The 25,385-nt window shown below is 43.2% G+C and overlaps 1 protein-coding gene and 1 non-coding gene across 2 annotated transcripts in view; both read right to left on the reverse strand.

The window, feature by feature from the left end:
* LOC111863691 (netrin-3) overlaps positions 1 to 25,385 on the reverse strand; it is a 425,919-nt gene that overhangs the window by 233,195 nt on the left and 167,339 nt on the right. The gene's annotated exons all lie outside the window — the stretch shown is intronic.
* Positions 15,237 to 15,307, reverse strand: Trnag-gcc. Its single transcript has one exon. It is a non-coding gene; the product is annotated as a tRNA-Gly (tRNA).

Below are 25,385 nucleotides of genomic sequence, written 5' to 3' on the forward strand. Positions count from 1 at the left end.
CTTTCCCCGGGGGTAAAGCGGCCGGGACGTGAAGCTGACTACTCACCTCCAGCTAGTGCCGAGTTCAAGAGAACGTGGATCTATACATCCACTCCCCCATACGCCTTCATGGCGTAGTGCTTAATTAGTGAAGCAAAGAGACAACTTTACCTTACGTATTAAATCGTCCGTGAAAATATAAAATGTCAGGAGAAATCCTAATGCTCCTGAGTATGCAGTTAAGATAAAATGGCGAGAGATGTCGCGTGGTGGCACATAAAGAAAATTGTATGCATGTCGAAATTTTCAAAACTTTGCAGATCTGGGGTTAATTAATCACTACGGCATGACGGTGTATGGGATAGCTTAACACATTCTTAACCTCGATACTAGATCGAGGCAGGAGCCCGGATGGCTCAGTCGGTATAGCGACTAGACCGCTAACTAGACGACCGAGGAAACTGGGTTTGATTCTTGGCCACAGCCCAAATTTGGGCCTTGAGCTACCACCATGAAACTCTCCGTTTCACTTCGGTTTACTAGATCTTACACATTCGGTAGGACTCCTTGGGCGAGTGATCAGCTCGTCGCAAGGTACACAAACACAAAAAAACGCATACACATACACAGAACAAACATCCATGCTCTGAGTGGGATTTGAAGCCACGATCCCGGCTTCCGGGCGAGCGAAGACAGTGCATGTCTTAGACCGCTCGGCTACCGTGACCGGCAGTTCAACATTAGGTACAGGAAATTCAGAAAACTAATTGGAGAATGTAGGATATGATGCTGTGTGTGTGTTAGTGGATGCGAAGGCACGACAGCATTGACGGTTACATAAGCCTATATATGAGACTACCTGGGACTTGAATCTTGTTAACGTGGCAATGAAAAGTACTGTCTTCTAGGATATAACGCCGTGCAGTCCGGTTGAAATTCATCCGACGTTTCGGAGGAACATATCGTCTACATCTTCAGGGTCGAAGAATATTTCGAGAGAAAAACCCCGTGTGAAAGTAGATGGCAAGCAGAGTTGGAAGTGGTAAGTTCCTCCGAAACGTCGGTTGACTTTAAACGAACTACACGGCGTTATATTCCAGAGATAGTATTATTCTACATAATCACCGCTGTAAAAAGCTGAAATACTGCCTTGTAATGATCGTCTGAGGCCCATAAAATGCGAGAAATTTCTCACCCAGACGAGTGACTATCAGCTTGCCAAGAAGTACTCTACTTCATGGCGTTAGCACAAAATATCATAAATGTGTGTGAAACATGTTGTGTTATATAGCTTTCAGTAATATGACGTGAGTCCAATTTGGGAAAAATTAACAACCACTATCCTTCCTTCTGCAAGCTTGCTAGCTGCTTGACGCTGGTATCTCGTTTGGCTTATTTTTCAACAAGACATGCTTTTCCGAAACTTTTGTTGACTTTAAACAGACTACACAGCGTTATGTCCCAGAAGAAAGATCTCTGCTATTCGTCTTTCCTTTCACTGCATGGACTAATCTTTAGCCTGTTCCAGCCTCATTTCTGACTCTCCATCTCTTCCTCTATCTCCTTGTACTTCTTTCTGCGCTATAGCTTGTTTAGGTATGTGAGTTCCAGCCAAACTTTGGAGATGTTCCTTCCATTCCTCTCTATTTAATTTTACGTTCTGGTTCAGTGAGAAAATTCGCCTTATTTCATGTCTGCTCTCCTTATTCTGCCGATTTCATCGTAATCCTTCACATATCTTTAGAATTTCATGTATATTCCCTGCACTTTCCTCCAGTCCCGAGTCTTCACAGCCACAACTTCGCAAAATTTCAGCAACCTTTCTACTTGAGTTCTTTGTCTTTCTGTTTTCCTTTTGTGATAAACCTGAAGGTTATATGCCACGTGTAGGGAGCCACCATACGCGTTCAGACACCACGATGTTATTCTACTCTTCGGCTAGTTGAGTTTCGGAGCGTGGAGGACGCCGAGTTGGAAGCTACCCCTTGTAGCAGCTTAGTCTGCCGCTACGTCCGTGGTTGTAGAACTCTCCCGCGCTGGGTTTATCCTTACCTCCTTCCCTTCTCTGGGTGTTAATATGATTATAATGAATGGTTAAAGTGTGATCTGGTAGGGCGAATAAGTGGCTGCCTATCTGCCAAACTGCATGGTATCGTAACTTAAAAACCACGACAAGAATCTTCATCGCCATGAACACCTTAAAATTGTATACACACTTGATGTTTTATGAAACACATCTGCGTCCGTGACAGACAACTTACACTACTACACTTACTTACTTACTTGGAAGACACGAAATTTGATACATGCAAGCCAATATGACACTCGTACAAGAACGCCGCTGCGCTTTAGCACCAAGAAAAAACTAACCTAGCACGGTCGATAAATGCGAGACAGTATGTCGTATTTCTTTCCGGTTCATTGAAAGTTTAGGCCCGTGGCTGCTGAAGATAAAAGTTTGGCCACCCTTGTGGACACCGCATCTCATTCCTGGCGCAAGCCTTGATAGCCGACAGCCAGGCAATTGTCCACAGTCATCCTATAGCAACCCGCTCTCTTCTTCTATCGGCGCTGTCTTTTGGTGTCGAGACTTTGATGAAGCGTTACTAAAGTGCTTCCAATGGATTCTTGTGAGGTCCCGGATGAGAATGCTGGAACCGACGCAGGGAAAGAGAAGTGATGGAATCAAGCTTCATGCACACAGCAACTCTTGAGTGCGACCGGAAATTAATGACGCATTGCATTCGGATAAATGTCGTTCGTAATTCCAGGATTTTGATAAATTGCACAGGGCGAAGCCTAACAATTAACACGGTCCGTCGATTAATTATACAGGACTGGAAATATGGGTGAAATCCCACAGAGTGTTGCCAGCTCCGTCTGAAAACAGCCCAACACAACGTTAACCCCAACCGAAAAGCCTAACCTAACATGACCAGTAACGCCTTATTCCTACTTCCTCTTTTCTTCCTACTTATTCTTCTTCACCCTCACAGGCTGACTCTGTACATAGTCCCCATACCGGTACGTAAATGTCATTGCACATTCATTTGTTTGTAGTTTTGTTTAAAGACGCTGTCAGTAGGCCAGACTATATAGTCAGATGAATATATTGTGACATGTTGCGCAACGGAGGACCCCTACCTCCCCAGCGGCACGTGGCGGTAACGTAGCGCCAGCATAATTCCGACGAGACTGGCAAGAACCTCAGTGAGGGTAGCCGCAATATGAATATTAAATTTTGGGATAAGTATAGATAAGCGTATTGCCGTTTCGTCAATAAAACGCACCTCTCCATAATAATAACTATCATTATTATTATATAACTACCGGATAGGGTGGTCCAGGGGGAACATTGTAGACTTGTATTCGGTATTCGGTTCGGCGTTGGGTTCGAATAAAGACCGGTACACCAATATCCTAAATGAGATATTTCGTGGTTTTCTTAAGTCAATCGAGGCAAATTTGGGGATCGTATCTTGATAATGCCACGAATGTTTCCAGCTCATCTTCCATAAGTCATCTTATGATTCTCAGCTGTGACCACACACAGCTTCCATAATGCATATAGCGATTTATCTCCACTTCTGCATTTACGAAATATAACCCGATGTGATTAAACTCTCTATCATTTATATGTCGTAAAATATCCGTCAATATTTCATCGATGAAATATATTGAAATCGATGTTGATAAAGGGAGCAACGTGGAAATAATGTTCTGCTTGCAGAATGTTCACTTGTTCAAGATTTTGAGCTATGCTCAATTTGATGCACGGCGCCATGAAGACTTACGGGGAAATGGATGTACAATTCCACGCAAACCCGGCTCGGTCTTCACTGATCATCTTCTTGCCTGGCGAAAGAACCCCCAGTGTCATTGTGTACGAAGCTGGGTTGGCCCCATAGCCTGTCTTGCCGCTGTGGACAACAGAAAAAAATTCTGCCCATTCCGGGAATCGAACTTCGATTACTTGGACGTCCATCCCATAGAATACTTTCTCCACCGTGTGAAATGGATCTAGATTCTAGAATTCCGTATTCATGTTTTACAGCATGCTTGTTTTCGTGTGCTACTGTGAGGTCTGCAGTTGTGGTATAGTTCAGACAATCAGTTTCACGTGGATTCATGTTGGGTTGCATATACCTGAGGCGTAAATCTTTTCTAATGACGCAGAAGACTCACTCCAAGGGTCCTGTAACTCAGGTTAATTAGAAGCAACATATCTCCGCAAATAACATAACAGCACCGCAGTTCATTAGAAGGCTGACAGTAGCACATTACGTACAGCACGACGCATCAGTCACGCGAACACTTGTACCTCACTTAACATAAGGTATTAGACTCATATTACTAGTGACATAATTCAAGAACCTGCTATCGGTTACCCAGAAGAAACACATTTCTATAGATAGGCACTATAAGGAGGGTAGTTATACGTTCTGGGGGCACGCGATATTGTAATTGGTTCAGGCACTATGATACAAGTTAGAAGGTCGCGGCTTCAATTCCCGATGAGCCCTGGGGATCGACTCAGCCTCTAATAGAAATGAGTACCAGGAATCTTCCTAAGGGTAAAAGGCGGTCGGCGCGTAAGTCTGACAACATCACCGCGATCTGCTGAGTCGTTTGTCTAGAGGATGTGGAAGCCTTGATGCCTCACAACCCTATGGGCCTCCAAGGCCTGCTACAGGGATAGCTTTACTTCTGGGATGTGAGGCCCTGTAGTCCAGTTGATGTTCACGACGTGTCGGGTGAAAGTAATTCTTCTATCTTCAGGGTCGATGCGTAGGAATTACTACTTACGTGTTCGTGGTCTCTTCATTGGCTTATTGTTTCGTCCTGAGGATGGAGAGGGAACAGGGCATCACATGAGATCAGCTTCTTCAAAGTCTTTGCCGTCACAGTCTCAGATCCAATCATGATTCTTCTGTGACTCTACTCACTTATCATAGTATACGTTTCTGGTATTCTGTGTGGACGAGTGGTGGCGGCTGTTGCGTATTGGCTATGTTCTGGAGAATGTGTTGTTGAGCAGAAGCGGGCGTAGTCCTGAGGACGCAATGTCAAATACTCAGCGTTGTCAAAATAAAATTGTTATTTATAAAGCAACTTTATCTCACATACGCTACTATAAAACGATATTTCACTTTCCATCTCCACTCTGAAAATTGATTTCTACACCGTAGCTTATAATCGTTACGCCTTCTTTTGGCTCAAGCCTGCTTTACCTATAGAGAAAATCTGTAATATTTTTGATAGAATATTTCCGGGTTGTAGTGAAGCATGGTCGTCTCCAGTAAGGTAACAGTAAAGTTTCTCCTGTAGCTAATAGAGCGCCATTTCATGAAAATGTATGAATAAATTGAGATATACTACGTAGAACCGAGCATAATTTACTTCGGCCGATTACAGTGGCCGCGCGGTCTAAGGTAGGAACTGTCTTCGCCCGCTCAAACGCCGGGATCATGGGTTCGAATCCCACTCAAAGCATGGATGTCTGTATCGTGGGCGATTATTCTGAGTTTGTGTTGTCCTGTGTGTAGGTAGTGACCTTGTGACAAACTGATCCTCCGTCCGAGGAGTCCTACTGACTGTGTATAAGATCAAGAAATTGAAAAAGCGGCCAAGGTCAAACAAAGCACTGTAGAAATATAGACTTCTATAAGATAAAACAAATTCCCCTATGTTTAATTAGGCACCACTTTATGAATACGTATGAACAAATGGAGATACACCTCCTAGAGTTCTTGGTTTGTCGCTTGATGGAAGTGAATATCCAAGTTCACGATCCGGCCGATTTATCACGGGAGAAAGAATTCCTGTACCCACTAGACAGCATTCTGTTCGGCTAAAGACAGCCTTGAATCGAACACCAAATCCTCGTTCCTCAAAACCCATAGACTAGTGAGTAGAGATAATGAGGTTCCCGGTGCTACGTCTCAATTCAGTTAAAGATCGGGTTGTCCGTGTCCCTAAGTACAAAAGAATGGTCATTTATTCTTCCCTTAGCATTACTTGGGCGCACATTATTATTTTCGCATATGCATCTTCTTTATCCACATGAATTTCCGGTGTGTACTAAACATAAAACTCATTCCCTCAGGTTCTGCGTCTTAGTGTTGCTTCTTGTCTCTTACGTCTGGATACCGTCCTCAACGCTTTGTTCATAAACCGTCTCATCGATGAATATGCTCTGGGTTGGACCAGTATAGCTGAAAATGAGAAGTGCCCCATAACTTTCAGTGTGCCCTACTTTATTAGCCCTAACAGCAGGTAACAGGGTGACGGGTCAATCACATAATTCACGTGAAGCGTTCTTACTACGTAAAGAACGCCTAAGAATGTTACATGTGTTGACACAGGTCTGAGTGTAAGGAAGTGGGTAGATAGATGGCTGACGGAGGGGAGGAAGAGGTACCGAGTGTAATATCAAGTGTAATAAGTTAATTACCCTTCCCCTGACACCAGTCTGCTGCTCGATAAATGTATTACCGGCACTCAAGATTAAGGCGTAAGAGCCCGTCCCTGTCTACGCGATGTTGGAACTCATTCGTTAAATTAGCTGAAGACCGCGAGAGGATAGATAGACAGACAGACAGACATACCCGCACGTCGGGCAGTGACGGTGCGTTTTCTATACTCGTTGTAAACTTAAGATGATTAGTGGCCCAGCACCATTCAAAATGTGTTCTATGCAACTTTACATATCTCACGGATTTATTTATGGTTTATTTAACGATGTTTTCAGTGGCTGAGATTATGTGTCATCGCGCGATAGAGTGATTAGTGAATTATATTTAAAAGGGATTGGAAGGAAGGTTAATGTAAAAGTTGTTCCCGTACTTAACTAATTAATCACTAAGCCATGAAGGCGTATGTGGGAGTGGATGTATAGATCCACATTTTCTTCACCTCAGCACTAGTTGGAGGTGAGTCTTCATCTTTATGTCCCTGCCGCTTTACACCCGTTACCCATTGGAGAGGAGGTTGGGTGCACCCCAGAGCCGGTCTGGACCATCTGGAAGAAAAAATTCTTGTCCCCACTGGGACTCGAATCCCGACCCCTCGGTCGTCAAGCCCGTAGTCACTCGCTATGCTGACTACGCTACCCCGGCTCCAGGAAGAGTAAGGTAAAAAAGATAAAATTCTTCCTATGTTAAATTCATTACGGAGCACGACATGAGACGTGTGGGGGAATTGAGGTGAGACTCCAGCACTCTTGATCTCGGCACTAGATGGAAGCGAGGGGTCAGCTTCACGCTCTGTCCGCTTTACGTCCAAGGAGACGGCAGCCCTTACCCATTGAAAAGGAAGCTCGGTGGTTCTCAGAGTCGGTGTGAACGCTGTGGAGGCCTTAGTCTAAACTGAGGAATTGCTGAAACCACCCGAAGGACGAAGACAAAGACAGAGAGAGATCTGGAGGACCTACCAAGCCCAAGTCCTAGCACGTCAGTTTCGGGAATGGATGTTATACAGCACCTGATCTGTGCCCATTAGCCTGGGTGTTCATGATCGTGCTTATTGATTCACGTTAGTTTTTTGAAACGTTATAGACAAGGGCTCCTAAGTTTTGATTTTCTGGTTAATTTAGTGTTGCATAATTTGGAAATGTCATTTAGGAATCTTAAGATTTGGGAGCTTCATTTTGGTTAATTTAAACCGGGATGTCTGCACGAGGAGCAAGCAGTATGAACTTGTAACTAAGGAGCCATCTCGGAATTTGCTTTAAGGCGGGGGACAAACCAAGGAGACCTCTGTGTAAATCGCTTTCTTCTGAACTGAGCAATATTAAAGGAAGTGGTACATATAGTAACCACTGTGTCTTAAAGCTCTACTGGCTTGGAGTAAACAGCGTCCAATGTTAGGTCGAATTGGAAAGAATGTTGAAGGAAACGGCAGAGTCGTAATTTTAGGAATTATTCCGTCAGTTGCGTGAAGGGACTGATGACAAGGACTAAAATTGCATTAGGCCTGCCGGTCTCCGGGCCGGACTTCAGTGCGGGACGCCCCCAATATAGACGAGCGCTGCCGACTGGGCAGAGACGCTTGGGCAGCTTCTCTTTGCTGCAGATGTACACGTTGTTACCAACGGACCTCACTCCTGACAACTGTCTTACATTCGGTCGTTACCAATTCCCGCAAAGTAGTTTGTTCACTGAGACAGTGATAAGCTCAGAGATCGGCTACACTGAGCGGTGAATTTACAGGTACGCTAATGGGTAGGGCCCCCTATGAGTGAGGGTCCCCCCCCCCGATATTAAAATTAACAATCACAAAATGATCTAACTTTCTGTTGAATTCAAACAAAAAAACAAAACAAACTCCTGGGCCTGTAATCCGCAAGCGAACTATACCGACCGAGCGACCGCCACTTGTCGGCGAAGTTAGTACCAACTTTAGCGGATAGAGGGTGTCGCATGGTCAGCACAACGGATCCCCACGGCCTTTAATTTCGAGGTTCTATACCGGAGCCGCTATTTACTTGAAATAACTCCTCAGTTATCCTCACGAGGATGAGTGGACCCCGTTCCAGACCCACTACTTCTCAGAAAACCTGGTAGCACCGGGAATGAAACCCGGGACCTCTGGATCTGTAGCCAGGCACTCTGACCACTATACCACAGAGGCAGAGAAGTCTGGTATGACTTGATGCAGGTGTACAGAAAACATACCAATATCGTGACTTACCATCTCAGTTTGCCCCGCTATTTCACCTCTTCATTTCCCCCACCAAAGCTTAAAATGCAGTGGCCGTGACGTCATGCAAAAACGGAAGTCGACTTGCCGTACAGCGCTGACGTGCTGGTTTCTTGAACTGTCACTTTCGCTATTTCGTTGTTTTGTGACACCGACTGTGCTTTATTTCACCGGTTATTTTTTGTGGTGATCTGAGACGTGAGTTAGTGAATCCCATTACGTAAAAGTACGAGTATAATATGAAGCGTTATTGTGCGCGGGAAAGCGAAAAGCGGGGAGAGGGAGAAAATAACACGCATAAAAACGGAAAGAGAGCTTATTGTCTTTCTCAGAACCTACCCCGGAAAAAAATCACTGCTACGAAACCTCCACACGCCACATGGAGGAGGCCAAGTCCCACACAGAGTTGTAACGCCAGAAAAGAATATGATACTGATACAATTGCTGCTGTCAAGTCAGGTAACGCCGTGTTTCTAAGCACTTTACATCACGTAGTAAATTGGAGGGCAGGCATCAACAGTCCGTAAGAAGTCATCATCATCAGACCGCCATGCTGCAGATTTTTTTACCTGCCCTCAGCTGTTCGCTTAGCGACGGGGGAGCAATTCTGCCCGAGGGGTGAAACGTCTTCTCTCTTTCCTGCTCACCGCGGATGGGATACAGTCCGGTCCAAGGAACAAGTGTTCCTCGTAAAAAAATTCAGCTATTAAAAGTATACTCACGTCTGGATCCATTACACTGACAGCCGTAATTAGTGGAGAATTCGGAATCATTTTGTGTGAGCCGGCGAAACAAGATTCTACACGCAGAACATGCAAGACAGACCGAAGACGAGGGTTTGTTAACTGACTCTTCGGTGAGGCCTCAGTGACAGGAGGTTCGAGAAAATTGCGTCCTGAGGAATTTCTCAGTTTATACTCTTCATCCACTGCCCACTGTGATGATCACATCAGATAGGTGGGCTGTGTAGCACAAATGAAAGTGAGAAATGTGCGTAATATCTTACTAAGAAAATCTGAAATGAATAGCTCATTTGATAAACGTGAATATAGATGGTACGATAATATTAAAATGGATTATAAAGGAATTTGCAGTAAATGTGTTTACTGGATACAAGAGGCTAAGAATATGATTCAGTAGTAGCATCTTATGGAGAGTGGATGACAAATATTTCATGCTTCAAAATGTTGTATTTTAGCGTCCTGTTGCACTGATTTTCATCCATGATATGTATACAGTGGCCGTCTTGTAGTGCACTCAATTTCACCTGTTACTTCACGACATGTTTCGGCAACATAGTGCCATCATCAGGTGCCCTAATTACGCTAATCTATTGCATTGCTTGCCTTTATATGTCTTTATAAAATTATTTAAGAAGTATTTAAAAAGTGCGTATTTGTCAACTATAATAAATTTACACACACTAAAACTTGTTAAGATTATTCATCTTATGTGTCTTAATTGAAACTTGCGTGTGGTTCTTCCACTATAGGGGTAGCTTTTCTTATATTCTGTGTAAACCGTGTCTTGTGACGTGTGTTCCCTTCTTATCTGCGAGTGTTTAATCAAAATTTTTTTCCAAGTAGTTTGTTAAAGAACTTCACTCACTACGGCTCGAGAGACGTTAAACTTGAAACTAATGTCTGGTCACTTTACTCACTAGGCGATGTAGGGACAACCGTTTTCAACCCTCTGAATTCCTTTATTAAGTACATATTTCCACTTTGATCCCAGAATACTTAGTTTATAGCCCACTGGCCCTCCGTGCTGCTCGTTATTGTGTAGGAATGAAGAGTTTTTATATTTAACTAAGCACCTCGCCGTGACGTGTGGGAGACTGGGAGTATAGCTCCACAAGACGGGAGCGAACGGTCAGTTTTATGTCCTCCGAAAGGAGGACCCAGTACCAATATAACAGGAACCTGATGAACCTCAGAAGAGGTTTTGACAGTGTAGAAAAAAAGACAAATCTCTATCCCAGCCGGGATTTGAACCCTGGTAATCCTTTTGTTAGCCTACTTAATATACTGACTGAGATACTCTCGCCCGTAAGTAACTGACAGAGCAAACGGACCCTGGTTGCGTCCATGCGGTTGAATTCATACACCAACTGGCTATAGTCCCAGTGTGTAGGAGTGTTAACCTTCTTGACATGATGATGACTAGCAGGAAGATGACAGATATGGTGTCATCAATATATGTCCCCGTCCTGCTCATTTTGAGGGCGCTGGGTCACGTGGGTTCCGACCCTTCTTCCAGCCCAAACGTAGGAAGAAATTTCTCTCGCCTACTTGAAGTACGTACTTTCGTACCAAGATGGGTGCGACGTTCTAATAAGAGAAAACATTTGTAGGAACAGACGTAATTTTGTGTGAATATGGATGTAAGTGGGGATGGGTTTCAGCTGTTAACAGCTAGCCCATATTCTGCTGGAGTAACATTAATTTATCTTGTATCAAGAGCACGATTCTTGTTATAACTGAGACGTAGCGCTGGAGGTTAGACGCCAGGTTATCATCGCAGCACCCCGGATTTGATTCCGCAATATTTCATGTGAGATTTATAGTGGATAAAGTGGCACTAGGGCAGGGTTCTCTCCAATTATTTCACCACAATCATCTATCACCGCTCCTAAGGTGTGCAATATCTCTGACTAGGCACCATGTTACTATTTCCTTTCATTTTAATTGGGGTTCATCTCTGCCCTGGAAGAATGTTTGAGAAGAAGATTACGAAGGGAATAATTCAACCTATAGGAAGCAACTTGAAAACAGATAAAGCTGTTTATTGATGGATGTTTTCATTTACGAGAAAATGAGAGTTAATATATAAATTACCGTCACAGAGAACTGGAATTCTTCCGTAAATGTATCCAGTTCTTGGATTCTGGCCATAAATATCGGATCACATGTCACTGTTCTTCATGGTTTAGCCAACTTAAATGTGCTGCTGACAAGCGAATCCTAGTCACTATCCTAACGGGGCTACCAAGGTTCACACAAATACTGACCAGTGCGGTTTTAACGTGTTTCGAGATAAAAGTTTTTAGTTTTTTTTTTCGGTTAGTGTGGGTTGGAGTTCAACTGGGTTCACTCAGCACAGCAGCCATTGATTGGCAAGTTGTTACTGATACATCGTGTGTTGTGGCTCGAAACAATTAAACGTAGAATATTGCTGAAAGCAATATGGTTCAGTCATTTCTACAGAAAAGGTTTCTGTGGTATTTACCAAGAATTTCATAATTGGAATGTTTGTTGTTAGTCCAGCCCGGAGCGCCCAACTGTACGGGAGCGCTGGTCTGTGTATAATATTGTAATTGCTTCACCGACATGAATGCTTGTAAAAATTCCATGTAGAATTCAGCTCGCAAGAACACTTGATAATTATCACATTAGAATATTATAGTAACAATACAGTCAGTTTAACAATGACAGACAACAAGATTGCTGAACAGTAACAGTGAAAGAAGAGTAACAATACAGTTACGAATTTTCTTCTCTTTGGCAGTGCATTATAATCACGAAACAATGAAACTTACCCTTTCGCATCGTGCGTCACGCCGATCATTTTGTCAACAAACGGTAGTCTCACTAAGTACTAACGAAGATTCTTTATATCCAAGACGAATCCTTTCAGAGTTATGTATATTTTAGTGTTAACAATCAAGTTCCTTCCGTCAAATGTGACACTTTTATAAGTTAAATTTTAGTGTTATATCAATCATTTAATGAAAGTTCTTAATGACAGAAAGATTGTAACAATTTTTGATAGTATGTATTTTTCCTTCCTTGGCACTACAGCCCCAGTGGGCCTAGGCCTACCTCCATGAACTTCTCCGTTCACTTTCGGTTTTTCTAGATCTTACACATTCGGTAGGACTCCTTGGGCGGGTGATCAGCTCGTCGCAAGGCCTCTACCTGTACACAAACACAGAAAAACGCACACAAACATCCATGCCCTGAGTGGGATCCGAACCCACAATCCCGGTTTCCAAGCGAGCGAAGACAATACATGCCTTAGACCGCTCGGCTACCGTGACCGGCAATAGTATGTTTTACTTCATTATATATAAAAGCAATGCATTTCTGTTAGCAGAAGTATGGTTATAGCATTAATGGAAAACTTGTGCTTAAAAGGCAGGAATGCATAGCTGAACTGAGTGATTGATTTCATTATCATTTTCGAAAATTCACGTCTCTTCCAGCCGTCAGTTAAGTCGCAGTGGTTCAAAAACACTATCACGCATAGTTTCGACCCTTGCGATTTTGCGATCGAATGTTTGCATGCATAATCAGGGTTCTTACTTACACCATCTGGAACTTGTATCATCTGTCTTCTGGCTGTCACCTTACCTGTAACACAGAAAGATGGCCAACATGGAGTCGAGTCTCTTTTCACAGATCGTAGAATAAACCCGTCGTAAATGTATTTCATTTTACTTTTAACATTTTTTTAATTTTAGCCGTTCTTAAACATTTAAAACACACCAGACACTATGTGCATCATCTGCTTCAGCATAAAGACACTCTGCATTTACACTCAGAGTGTATTTATCGGTTTCATATGATTATCAGAATAAACAGCGATTTTTCTTTATGCTATTCAGAAGGACCCTACGTGTATTATTACGCAATATCGAGGCTACGCTGGATCAAACCGAGAGCCTATATGATGCACTGACGACTGATATACAACGTCCAAAGATCTGCACATGTTGTACAGAATATACCATCTAAATTGCAACCCAGACTTCAACAGTACACGCAGGCTTACAAGTGAAATCTGCATTGTTGTCTTATCCGGTACTTGCTTCTCAGGGTATGTATTGCCACGTGCTTCACTAACAGCTTGAAACGATTATGCAGAGTAGCAAAGTTCTGAAATGAACATAAGTTCTGCTCGTGCACCAGATGATAGATGAGGGTGATTGCGGAGTAATTGGTGGAATGATGATTGGCAAGGGAGAAAACCTGCCCCAGCGCCACTTTGTCCACCATAAATACCACTTGACGAGACCTTGGATCGAACCCGGGTCGCCGCGGTGGGTAACCAGCGACTAACCGCTTGGGCTATTGCGCGGAGTCAGCAGGAGCATAGTGTCATGTGTAGTATGTGTGACTATAGACGGGGTTTGGATTGGTCAGTGGATTTATTGATCACGTATACGCACGATTCGGAAGTACAAGCGCTTACAGCGCTATCGCTGATCTAGACACGCTTTACAAATCCCCACAGCACTCGCTAAGACTTTTTCCAGTCTGCAGTGTCTTCATCGGCCATTCCTGACAACGGCTTCTAACACTGTAGATTCTTCAGCTTCACGCGCTCAGATTCTCTCTTCACATCCTCCCGTGCAGAACTCAACTCTCAACTAACTACTGACAACTAACTGCGTATACCCAATTTTCAATATAACCCCTCGGCACGGACCACATGCAAAATACCTTTTCCAGCAATAACTCTATTTTTGTAGAGGAGTGTTTACCGCGCCGTTGCATAGCAACGGCTGTTGTCTCGTTGTTTGATTCAAGCTCTTTGCCTAGCAACGGGTCTATACGACACAATAGGAAGCAGGGTGACATTGACTCGAGTGTCACAATAAAATCTGGCAGAGTCCATCACAGGGAGAGGAAACCGGATTTAACTTCCGTGAGCCAAGTGGATGCTGTTTGCGCTGCGAGAGAGAGACGTGCTGGAACGAAATAAATCCAAAAATGCATAACTTTAGTCCTACAGACGTTATGTCACTTTCGAGACATTTGAATTTCATATTCTTTTTGTCCGGTAAAATTTTTTTTAAATTTATTTTTAATGTTGCAGTAATTTAAGGCTTCAAATTTATACATCTTAGAATCATTACGGTGTCTCCTGTTATTTAAAAAAAGTGTGTAGTACTTATTTCAATATAAAATTCTACCGCATGTAAAAACAAATTTCTGTTGTTGAAGTTAAGAAATTCTGAATCCATATATCATGACAAGCTGCTATTTAACACGGTTTCCTCCAGTAACATGTCTTCATTCTTTGTTTTACGGTGCCCATATCTGCTGTTTCTTTTCTAGGCAACTGTTTAGTGCTCCGCTGTGGTCACCAATGTAAGCTATAATATCACTTAGAGCCGGGATAGCTCGGTAGGTATAGCGAAGGGATGCGGGCTCTGGGGCCCACCCAACTTCTATCCAATGGGTACCGGGAGCTCTTTCCCCGGGATTAAAGCGGCAGGGGCGTGATGCTGATCACTCTCCTCCATCTAGTGCCGTGGTCAAGAATGACTGAGCTGTACCTCCACTCCCCCATACGTCTTCATGGTCTTGTGCTTAACCAATTAATCACAGGGAAATCTTAATCCTCTTTTACATTTATTATCACATTATTTTGCAATTTTTTAAATTTTCTTTTGGTGAAAGCTGACAAATACGGCACCAAGATCATCATAATCGATTTCATTACTTCAGTTCACTGTAATTGCGAAAGTAGAGCACGGCATTATGAAGGACTCATTCCCTGGTTACGAATGGAGTTGCATACTTTATGTAATTCGTTAATAAAAAATATACTGCATCGGCCGGGAATCGAACCCGGGTCGCCCGCGTGGCAGGCGAGCATTCTACCACTGAACCACCGATGCTACATGTAAAACAGTGTTCCTTTCGCTATTCGTCGTTAGCGATGGGCAATTGAGTGCTGTAGAATGAAACCAGTTATAGTCGGTCCGGAAGTTCTATAGACCTGCTTTCTCTTCTGAAGACCAGCACTGTTAAGCACATCACTCTATTCTTCGCTCAGTTCCTTAGTCGTGGCTGGTATCAAATGACCGCCCGGTGGGCATGGTTAAGTACACTTCACTGCAATTTAGATTAAATCTGAGAATGGGTAAGTAAAGCATGGATTGTGAAAGAATCAAATTCTCTATGGCTCTGCACCACCCTTGAATTTATTGGCTTTTCTTTACTCAAGTACGTCATAGTCCGAAGTTTCTGTAGTCTCACTGCGTCACCGTTCAAAGCATCAGCCCTTCATTTCGTCGGAGTCCTTCCCCGTTCAACGTATTAGGCCCTTATTAGTTGCAGCGCATTATCCTTTTTCATAACTTGTTGTGAGAGTTTCTGGCTACACACCCAGAGGTCCCTGGTTCAATTCCCGGCGCTGCCAGATTACCTGAGAAATAGTCGCTCTGTAACAGGGTCCACTCAGTTTCGTGAGGATAATTGAGGAGCTACTTAAATGGAAGAGTAGCGGCTCCAGTCTAGAAATCCGAGATTAATGGCCGTGGGGAGTCGTTGCGCTATCCACGCGACACCCTCTATCCTCTGAATTTGGCACTAACTTCGCTGACAAGCAGCGGTCGCTCGGTCGGTATAGTTCGCTTGCGGACAGAAGCCACGGAGTTAAAAGTTAACTTTCGTGAGCCACAATAAGTCGCCATTTAACAGTGAGCCTTTTCCTTAGTCACAGTGCGTAACCCTTCGACACAGTAGTCATTTCTGTAGTCAAAGTGCGTCATCATTCTACATATCATCCCTTCCTTTAGCCGCAGTATGTAAACTTTCAACTCATCGGCTCTTCCTTTAGTCACGGTGCGTCGTCGTCCAGTGCACCAGGGTCGTCTTCAGTAGCACTGCGTCATGCTTCAACAAATCAGCATTTCCTTTGTCTCAGAATGCGCCGCCCATCAACATATCACACCTTCCTTTAGTCAAAATATGCAACGCTCGAACAAATAAGCCATTTCAGCCAGAGTCTCTCGTCATTAAACGTATCAGCCTTATTTCCTAACCATTCAGTATATCAGCCCTAACTTTACTGGCAGTGCTTTGCCCTTCAAAATATTAGCCCTTTCGTTATTTTCAGTGCGTCACCCTGAAACATTTCATCCCTGTACATGGTTTCAAGTTTCACGGACACAGCATACAATGAGATTTTCCCGGGTGTATAGAAGAATCAATGTGGAGATGGTGTCCGACGTTTCAGAGACCGTCTCTGTTCCCTTCACCAGTGTTTGTAAAGGAGGTCATTGATATCTGGCCGTACTCCGATAACTTCAACAGACATACTGGACTTCATCTAAAGTTTTAGTCAATCAGGAAGCATCGTAAGGGAGAATGAACAGCAAGCAACATGGATTGTGACTGGCTGACATCGCCAACTGTTCCCCACAAGGTCCGCGCTGGAACCGGACACCGCGGGTTCACAGAAAGCAGTGTATTGCCACGCTTGAACTCATATCAATAAAGCAGCAGCACATACGGTGGACTCAAGAGCCTGAAGACTTCCAGAGTCGTCCAAGAGTTAAATTAGGCCATGAGTTCCGAGGGACTCGGAACCTGTAATCGCTGTGCTGGCGAGGACCAGCAGTCAGTCAGTGAACAGCACATGCGCAACACAAAATGTGGGAAACTCGCATGTTCTTTCCCTTCCCTGACTGCCGGCTACAAGTCAGTTTGCATTAGGCAGATCTTGGTGTCCCTGTGCCTGCAAGCAAATGCTGAGGTATCTCTGAAGTTCCCATTTGCTACTGCGTGTTTTGTTGTAGCCCTTCAGATGTATATTTATACGGTTAAACTCTGTTGCTGTCGTATCTTTCTTTCTCCCACTGTGTACTACGCGGTCCGCGCTGTGGCAGCCGACAGTTTTATGTATAAATATAGCGTGCGAACACATCACATCAACCGCTGATGATAGAGACAGACAGTCTCTGAAACACTGGACATTAAATATATACAGACAAGGCAGATCGCGCAAAAAGACTTACTTTTATATTATCTTATTTAGTCTGAATGCATTTCCTTTCAATATATCAGCCCTTTCATTAGTCTCAGTGAAATGCTTTTCTTTAGCCTCAGTTTATTATTGTTTAACTTATGAACCTTTTCTTTAGCCTCAGTGCGTTACCATTCAACATGAGACATTTCTTTAGCCTCAGTGTTTTACCCTTCGACATTGGGACACTTTCCTTAATAGCGGGGCGTTACTTTTCAACATATGAGCCCATTTCATTAGCCTCAGTGTGTCACCCTTCAACATATAAGCCCTTTCTTCAGCAGCAGGGCGTTACTCTTTAACACATTAGCCCCCTTCTTTGCAGACATTGTGCAACACCTAAATGCACACCTCCATTGCTTCCTTCTACTCGCACGGAACCCAGCAGCCATGTCTAGATAGTCTGATATCAGCGACGGACAGATGGCATCATTGTCTTCATTAAGTAACGTTTACAAAATTAGTACGTCCACAGCCATTCTGGATACTGAAGACCAATGTGCACCTACTCGTATATGTGTACATGAGAATCTCACGGATGAATAGAATTGTGAAGGGAACAGGGTTAAGTTCGGAGAGTCGGTCAGAAACTTGCGAAGTTAGGATGAGTTTTGTACATTTGTTAGTAACACTGACTGTACCTCGTTCACGTTACCTGCAGAGAAGCCACGGAGAAGGCAGGCACTGGCCTGGTTATTAGAAGACGATTCAGAACAATAGACGTTAATATTACTACAGATTAGGCTACTGACGGCTTGATAAAGATAATCTCATAGCGTTGTAGATTTCATAGACTTTGTACACGTCGACATCCAAAAATAGACTTAAACGTGCGCAGAGAGATAGTTACCCTGACAACACCAAGCTATTACTATCGTTAAATTAACTGGCGATTGTAGGGTTGAAATACCCAAATTCTGGAGGCAGCATATCACAACTAATCGCCAATAAATAAGGCACTGTGTATCACTAATACGACCCCCCTCTGTGATCTAGTTCCTGGCTATAGATCCAGAGGTCCCGGGTTAGAGTCCCGGCGCTGTCATATTTTCTGAGAAGTAGTGGGTCTGGAACGGGGCCACCCAGCCTCGTGAGGATAATTGATGAGCTATTTCGGAAATAGCGGCTCCGGTCTAGAAAACCGAAAATAACGGCCGTGGGGATTCGTTGCGCTGACCACGCGACAGCCTCTATCGCTAAAGTTTGCATTAACTTCGTCTAAAACCGGCGGTCGCTCGGTCGGTATAGTTCGCTTGCGGACTCAAGCCACGGAGTTTGTTTGTTTATATCACTAATACACACAATGAATTTATTGAATTTTTCACGATTGGTTGATCTTCTGCCAGAAGCAAAGACATCGCGCGATCTCAGCCTTCAGTGGTCATTGGTAATCCAACATTTTTCCCCTGTATACTGTACACTGCCTTTGTTGCACTCATCCTATATACATAATGACCGAAGTATAAAAATGAGGGTGGTAAGCCGTACGGGGTAACACTTCTGGCGCACCCTTCTTTTATTGCATCGAGAATCCGTCATTTTAATTACCGACATTTGGAAAAGCGCAGGATTTTCGGAAACTGTATATTGGACATAAAACACGTGTCTGTTTTTCTCTGCAACTCTCTTTGACAAGTATGTAGCGAGTTACCATAGAGACGCATGCTCATAAGCGCAAGAAAGTCTTCCTGTAAATTGTCCGTTACTGTTGTCCAATTTCAACAAAATTTGGAGCCTGTCTGTAGATCTTAGTTAGAAATTCCCCTGTATCAACTTTTACGTATATGCTTTCATCGAGTCGCTGCTCCTTACAAGCAGGTAGACTGGCAAACATGACGAAACACAAACGCGTAATTATGCAGCTCTTCATTCCGAACGCTCAAAAGGTTGTTTTTTTTTATCTTTCCATCTTCTCGTTGCATCCTTTCGTAATTCATTAATTTGTCTTTGTATATTCCTTATTTATGGGCCGTGGCATATATCAGGCTGCTAGCCGCTGGTTCCTCCCACGGAACTTGAGTTCAGTGTCTGGTGATGGACAAAGTAGCATTGAAGAAGGTTTCTGTCCAAGTTTCCAACCGTATTCCCGTGTTGGGAGCCGGGATAGCTCAGTCGGTATAGCGACTGGCTACGGACTGGACGACTGAGGAGTCGGAGTTCGAGTCCCGGTAGGGTTAAGAATTTTCACTTTTCCAAATCGTCCAGACCGGCTCAGATGTTCACCCAACCTCATATCCAATGGGTATTGGGGGCTCTTTCCCGGTGGCAAAGCGGCCGGGGCTTGAAGCTGACCACTCAGCTGTTGATCTATACATTCAATCCCCCATACGCATTCATGGCGCAGTTGAGCACAGGGACAGCGTTATCTGTTTTATTCCCCCATCAGTCTCCATTCCGCCATTGCTCCATACTCATCTGTCACCGTGCCCCGAGGTGGTGATGGCCCCGACCAGGCAGCACAGTATCACATCCCATGCCTTCATATCTGTGGCCTCATCTCTGGCACTAAGCTTGTTACAGGAACTGAAATTATTTTCCCAGTGGATGCGAATATAACCAAAGAAAAATAGGATGGACGCTTGACGGTATCAATTGGCTGTGCGCTTTACACAGATAATCAACCGAACCCAAAACACTGGATCGGATGCTGCAGTCGACATCCTTCTGAATGGTTTCCAATAATTGCTTTATTTAAAATAAAACAAGACGGAGCCCAACTGATAGCATCCCACATTTAATTGAGTTATTTTACTAATATAAGGTTATAGACTGTATCCTACACGAAATATATACAGAGATGGGCTAATTTTAATAAAATAACTATGCATTATTAAAGTTAAGGACGGCCAGGCATAGTATAAGTAAGATTTCGTGAAAGCAGAGATGAAAGATTGTGGGCTATAAAATATAGGCTTTAGTGAGATCTGTAATTTATTTTATATAATAATATTTATTTCAAACAACCACTTCATATAAGAGAAATAAAACAGTATTCGGATATTTCGGAGGTATGCTCTACCCCCATCTTCAGGATCCAAGAAAGTTCGTACATATGTATATTTTGGACCAGCAGAACCGGGATAGTTCAGTCTGTATAGCGACTGGCTACAGAATGTACTGCCGGGTTTCGGTTTCCGCAGGGGCAAGAATGATGAAAACTATACCCCCACTACCCATACGTCTTAATGGCAGGGAGCTTAATTGCTTAATTAATTATGAGCATGGACTTTACTTTTACCCTACCAAACGGCAGATAAGGCTTGTGATATTCTGGCTCAGAAACATCGTCTTAAAATTAGGAATGGGGGCGCTGCATAAACCCGAGTGCATCTACGCGTTCATTTTCCAGTGTTTGGTCCACAGGCTGATGTTTCTAACTTCCATGTTTACAAAATGACAAACGGTTCAACACATGTTTCTCCGCTGAAGGATTCGTCAGTGTCGCTTGTATACATGCATAACTTTATAAATGTTTACTCCGAAATCAAGAAGAGTTGTCATTTTTGACTGACACATAAAACTTGCGCATTCATTTCCTTTAAAACATCTATGAAATCTGAATGTAAATATTTGGCCTTTCAATAAATTTATTTATGAAATTGAACCGTGTAAATGAAGGAGCTGTGTGTTTAAGTCTGGTGCAAATGTTCGAACGTTGAAAACCCAATGAGTGACTTGGACGTAATTGTCTTCTGGCCTACCTTATAGAATAATCTTAACAACGATGATAAGTTGTAATCGACCTGTCAGGGTTCAAACCGGAGATTGGGACGAAAGGGCTTCCTCGACTTTTATGGCTGAAGTTAAACCCAGAATAGGGAGGCAATGACCGATCACAGTGGCCGCGGTGTCTAAAACATGAAATGCCTTCGCCTCCTCAAACACTGGGATCGTAGGTTCGAATACCGCTCAAGGCATAAATATCTATCCGCTTTTATTCTGTGTTTGTGGTGAACTTCAGATGCCTTAACAACATAAGGGTCATTCAGACTTCTTAAGGATTTTACAAGATAGAATCCTTCTGCCACTTCAGATATCTTGCGAAACTATATTAAGGTTCTTATCTGTGTGCTCCTCAGAGCTCACCCTGCCAACAAATTGTTACCGGATCCTCTTGTACTGTTCTATGAATTCTGTTATTCATAAAATTCATAGTTCCCTTGTAAGTTCTTCCTTTATTTTATTGTGAATCTTCATAATCCTCACGAAACACATTTCTGCTGATGTTACTCTTCTGTCATGAGTGTATCTTCCTGTCCATAATTCACTACCATAAGATAATTAAACGTCTATGTATTAAGTCCGTTAATAAATGCAACAATCATTAAAATATTCACCATTTAACGCTAACACAACATGTTTTGCCCTCAGACAGCCATTCTCAGGTGTTTCAATACGTCCAAACACTGCTTTGATGCTCGCTAAAATTGCGCGTTGCAGTCAGCTAAAATAACGAGGTGCAATAGGATCTTACGAAATATTTTAATAGAAAAATTTTAATGAATTTTAAGTAATTATTTATGTTATTTTAAGTGAACTGCAACGAACAATTTTAGCGCGCATCAAAGCTGTGTAACAGTTTGGAAGCATCGAAACACCTGAGGATAGCCATCTGTGGCCAAAACATGTTGCGTTAGTGTTAAATGGTGAATATTTTAATGATTGTTGCATTATTAACGGACTTAATACATAGAAGTTTTAATTAAAGATGTGCGACAGGATACTGAAATACAGAATTACCATAAGACAATGTTCGCATTAAAAATTCCGAATTCTTCAGTGCCTCGAAACTGTTGATGATTTCAAGATAATTCTTATAATTTGCAGGGTCCTGACCAAATTTTATTATATTTAAGTTAAAAGCCCTTTCTCCTATTTAAGATACGCAGGCTATATCATGGATCTCACAAAGGACTTCACTTTGCATTACTTAATTTGTTTGCCTTCTTCTTGATATTCGAACCGGAGACCTTCGCTCTGGATTGGTTTGTACAGTTTAATGAACGCCATATTCATGAAGGTAGTAGCAATATGTCAGTGTCATATGTTGTTAGTTTCAATATTGTTTTGTTTCCCGTTACATTTCTTTTATTTTATCACTACACATCTGCAGGGCTGCTTATTACACCGTACCTAAATATTAGTCTTTTTAACTTTCTGCCGATACACTTTGTTTTCGATGTTTCATTTTGTACGTAGGATGTGGAGCATATCTTTGATACGATTTAAGAATAGTGGAATGACAAACGAGCATCAAGTTGCAATAAATCACACAGCGTTCCTTATGTAAGAGAGAAAGATCGATAGATCGATAGTAAGATGAACCAACCTTCCTGTTCCAGCATGTAATCTTCGTCGGGCCTCTGATGGTGAGATGCAAGACGCCGCATTGGTTCCTTTGACTTGGTAAGTACTACAACCTTTTATAATGCCTGGTTCCGCATGTGTGTGACGCAAAACAGCCAAGCGCAAACTGAAGAAAGTAACACAGAAGTTTTGTGGTTCATTTTACGACCCTTTCAGAAGCTTAGATTCTACATCGCCGACTGGTAAGACAATTCCTGTGTAAGCAACTACAAAGTATTGGGAGGAAACGCTCATTGCCTAACCGAGGAACTATCACAGCACATGATAGAAGGAACTAAGAACCGGAACGGAACTCCTCAGTGAGGATAGTTGGCGTTCCGGCCAAAATTTGAAGCAAGAACCTCCCGAAAAGAAGTCTAAAGCGCTTCTTCTACCCCAGCTTGTTGGGTGGCTCTGTCAGGTCTTCATTTTGGGCATCAGGCATACTAGCGTCTTTCCCCTGTAAACTAAACACTTTTAGAAAGAGGGTTAGGAAAGCTGTTGCAAGTACAGAGGCCTTAGGCGCAGGTGAATGAAACAAGTAAAGTAATCTGAAACCTGATTCAGGAGGAAATTAAGAGGCGATTGAACTCGAGTAATGCTTGCTACCATTCAGTCCAGAACCTTTTGTCTTCTCGTCTGCTGTCCAAAACATAAAAATTAGAATGTACAAAAGTATAATTTTGTCTGTGGTTCTGTATGGGTGTGAAACTTGGTCTCTGACATTAAGGGACGAACATAGACTGAGGATGTTTGAGAACAGGTTGTTGAGGAGAACATTTGAACCTAAAAGAGATGAAGTGACAGGAGGATGGAGAAAACTGCATAATGAGGAGCTTCATAACTTGTACTCTTCTCCAAATATAATTAGAATGATCAAGTGAAGGAGGATGAGGTGGGCAGGTCATGTAGCACGAATGGGGGAGACGAGGAATGCGTGTAGGATATTGGTGGGAAAGCCAGAAGGAAAGAGATCACAGGGAAGACCAAGGCGTAGGTGGGCGGGCAATATTAGAATGGATCTTACAGAGATTGGATGGGATAGTATGGATTGGATAGATCTGGCTCAGGATAGGGACCAATGGAGGGCTCTTGTGAACACGGTAATGAACCTTCGGGTTCCATAAAATGCTGGGAAATTCTTGAGTAACTGCAGAATTGGCGGCTCCTCCAGAAGGGCTCAGCTCCATCAGTAAGTAAGTAAGAAGTAATGTGAAGTGTCCTTTTTCGAGTGCAGTGAAACGAACACAAGCACGTGCCCTTTTATACCTTTATATGTTTGGATTTGCACTGTGTGTACCTTGTTTACTGTATTGTATTTTGTTTTGCATTGTTCCATTATGTTATAGACTATCCTTGTCTGTATCAGCGTAAGTTCTACTGCCACCGGGTGAACATCCAATTGCATTAAATAATAATAATAATAATAATAATAAGACTAACGCAAGATCAGGTGATCAGTGGCGTTAGGAAGGCGGTGACAATGGGACAGTACCGCGAGTAAAACGTACATTTGCCAATGTATCCGGTCAGCACGTGACTATCAGCCAATACAGGTTCGAGGCTGACAGTGCTGTTAACACGAGTTATCATTGCATCCACTGAAGGATGAAAACAGAAATGAGTGTACGGCGCTACTGTGTGTCTGAAATGCCTTTTAGGGCGCACCTTCAACAAATCGTTGATCCATCAGTAGAGAGCAACTGGATGCTATGTGAATCAAACTCGTAATATGGATCTCATTGAAAACACTGGGGCTTTCCTTCCGTAAGGTTGCCTGCTCGAATATGATGTACCTTCAGACATGTTCTAGACACATTGTAGCATTCTGGTTTCGTATTTATGACTAATCCAACCGCATGAGGCAGTTAAGGAGCGGGGTCAGACTCACTTCCTCGGTGCTTTGTACTCCAAAACAAAAAGCAAACTCCATGGCCTGTAGTCCGCAAGCGAACTATTCCGTCCGAGCGACCGCCGCTTTTCGGCGAAGTTAGTGCCAACTTTTGCTGATAGAGGTTGTCACGTGGTCAGCGCAACGAATCCCCACGGCCGTTAATCTCGGTTTTCTATACAGGAGTCGCTATTTCCTCGAAATAGCTCCTCAATTATCCTCACGAGGCTGAGTGGACCCCGTTAAAGACCAGCTACTTCTCAGAAAATGTGGTAGAGCCGGGAATCGAACCCGGGACCTCTGGATCTGTAGCCAGAAATTCTGCCCACTAGACCACAGAAGCGTACTCATTGTATCGGTCCATGGTAAAGGTAAAGATGTCCTTGTAAATAATTAGTTGAGCATTATGCCATGAAGACATACGAGGAAGTGGAGGTATAAATCCACCATTCTTGATCGACACCAAATGGAGGTGAGTGGTCAGTTTCACGCTTCTCTCACTTCATCCCAGAGGAAAGAGCCCCCGGTACCCATTGGATAGGAGGCTGGGTGGACCCCAGATTCGGTCTGGATGCTGTGGAGAAGAGAAAAATCTTACACTGCCGGGAATCAAACCCGTTGTTTCGGCCTCTGATGATACATAAATATGGAGCATTGGTGGAATGATGATTGGCAGGGTAAAACCCAATTCCTCTTAAAATAAAGCTAC

The sequence above is a fragment of the Cryptotermes secundus genome, unplaced genomic scaffold, assembly GCF_002891405.2.
Source record: "Cryptotermes secundus unplaced genomic scaffold, Csec_1.0 scaffold369, whole genome shotgun sequence".
Classification (NCBI taxonomy): Eukaryota; Metazoa; Arthropoda; class Insecta; order Blattodea; family Kalotermitidae; genus Cryptotermes; species Cryptotermes secundus.